Genomic DNA, 2,297 nt, shown 5'->3' on the forward strand with positions numbered 1-2,297 from the left:
ATCAAAAAGGAAATTATTAAACTCCTAGATGCTGGAGTTATCTATCCTATTTCGGATAGTAAATGGGTAAGCCCCGTACATGTTGTACCCAAAAAGGTAGGTATTACAGTAGTGAAGAACGAAAACGATGAACTCATCCCGACCCGTACCGTCACTGGACATCGGATGTGTATCGACTATAGGAAATTAAATGTCGCTACTAGGAAAGATCACTTTCCCCTCCCCTTTATTGATCAAATGCTGGAACGTTTAGCCAATCACCAGTATTACTGTTTTCTTGATGGATATTCCGGATTTTTTCAAATTCCTATACATCCGAATGATCAAGAAAAGACAACCTTTACATTCCCCTATGGAACATTTGGGTATCGCAGAATTCCATTTGGTCTTTGTAATGCCCCCGCCACTTTCCAACGTTGCATGATGTCAATTTTTACAGACATGATCGAGGACTTTATGGAAGTCTTTATGGATGACTTTTCAGTCTACGAATCAAATTTTAAGAGTTGCCTCGATAATTTATGCAAGGTATTGGAAAGATGCGAAGAAAAGAACCTTGTCCTAAATTGGGAAATGCCATTTTATGGTTAACGATGGCATCATATTAGGACTTAAGGTTTCCGCCGCTGGAATAGAGGTAGATAGAGCTAAAATCGAGGTGATGACCGGTCTACCAGTACCCAAAAATGTAAAAGAAGTGCGAAGTTTTCTCGGACACGCCGGCTTTTATAGGAGGTTTATACAAGACTTTAGCAAAATTGCTAGACCTTTAAATAACCTCTTGTGCAAAGAAGTAAAGTTCGATTTTACACCAGAATGCATGAAAGCTTTCGAAGATTTAGAAAAATCCCTTATAACTGTCCCCGTCTTTCAAGCCCCCGACTGGAATCTCCCTTTCGAGATCATGTGCGATGCGAGTAATTTTGCGATAGGAGCAGTTTTCGGCCAAAGAAAAGATAAAAAGCTGCATGCCATCTACTACGCCAGTCGTACGCTTGATGAAGCGCAACGGAATTATGCAACAACAGAAAAAGAACTACTCGCCGTAGTTTATGCATTTGAAAAATTCCGTGAATATCTAACTGGCACACATGTGATAGTTCACACTGACCACGCTGCCATTAAATATTTGATGCAAAAGAAAGATGCAAAACCTCGACTCATACGCTGGATTTTACTACTCCAAGAGTTTGATATTGAAATTAAAGATAAACGAGGAGTAGATAATGGAGTTGCTGACCATGTTTCTCGGATCAGAATAGAGGATAACGTCCCTATAGACGACTTCTTCCCAACAGAGAACGTTGCACAAATAGACACATCTTTGGTAGGCCAAATTTCTTTGACTTCCGATGAGACATCGATCGATGCAAAAGAAAACATATCGATCGATTCCAGTGGTGATACATCGATCGATAACGACAGTATCGCAATGCCTCGATCCCCTAGTAACCACAATCACGGCACCTCGTCTATAAAAATAAATATTGACATAAAGGTTAACGTTGCTGGTGATAAGATAAATCTCACACCTAATGAAGAATCGCAACGAGAGGTGCACGCAATTGGTAGGAACTCGAAAGATCGACCCTAGTATGCTGATATAGTAAACTATTTGGCAGCCGAAGTCGAGCCTGAAGAACTCAAGGGGTATATGAGGAAGAAATTCTTCAGAGAAGTTAGAAGATATCATTGGGATGAACCATACCTCTACAGGCATTGCTCTGATGTGATATACAGACGATGCGTATCCGAAGCTGAAATTCCGGACATTATATACCAATGTCATGGATCTGACTATGCAGGACATTTTGCCACCTACAAAGCAGTTTAAAAAATCCTTCAAGCAGGATTCTGGTGGCCGACGACTTTTCGCGATGTCCATGCATTTATAACATAATGTGACAGATGCCAAAGACGAGGAAAAATCAGCAAAAGACACGAAATGGAACAGAAGTTCATTCTGGAAGTCGAAGTCTTTGATTGCTGGGGGATAGATTTCATGGGTCCTTTCCCATCCTCATACGGAAACAAGCATATACTAGTCACTGTAGACTACGTATCCAAATGGGTTGAAGCAGTAGCTTCCCCAACTAACGACACATCTGTAGTTATTAAGCTTTTCAAGAGCATAATCTTTCCGCGGTTTGGAGTTCCTAGAATAGTCATTAGTGACGGTGGAACCCATTTCATCAATAAGGTCTTTGATGGATTGCTTAAAAAGAACGGTGTTCAGCATAGAGTAGCTATGCCCTACCACCCACAAACCAGTGGACAGGTAGAAGTCTCTAATCGGC

General features: G+C 40.9%; 1 pseudogene; it reads left to right on the forward strand.

Moving 5' to 3' along the window:
- LOC106308643 overlaps nt 1-2,297 on the forward strand; it is a 6,010-nt pseudogene that overhangs the window by 1,556 nt on the left and 2,157 nt on the right.

The sequence above is a fragment of the Brassica oleracea genome, chromosome C8 (genome assembly GCF_000695525.1).
Source record: "Brassica oleracea var. oleracea cultivar TO1000 chromosome C8, BOL, whole genome shotgun sequence".
NCBI classification, from domain to species: domain Eukaryota; kingdom Viridiplantae; phylum Streptophyta; class Magnoliopsida; order Brassicales; family Brassicaceae; genus Brassica; species Brassica oleracea.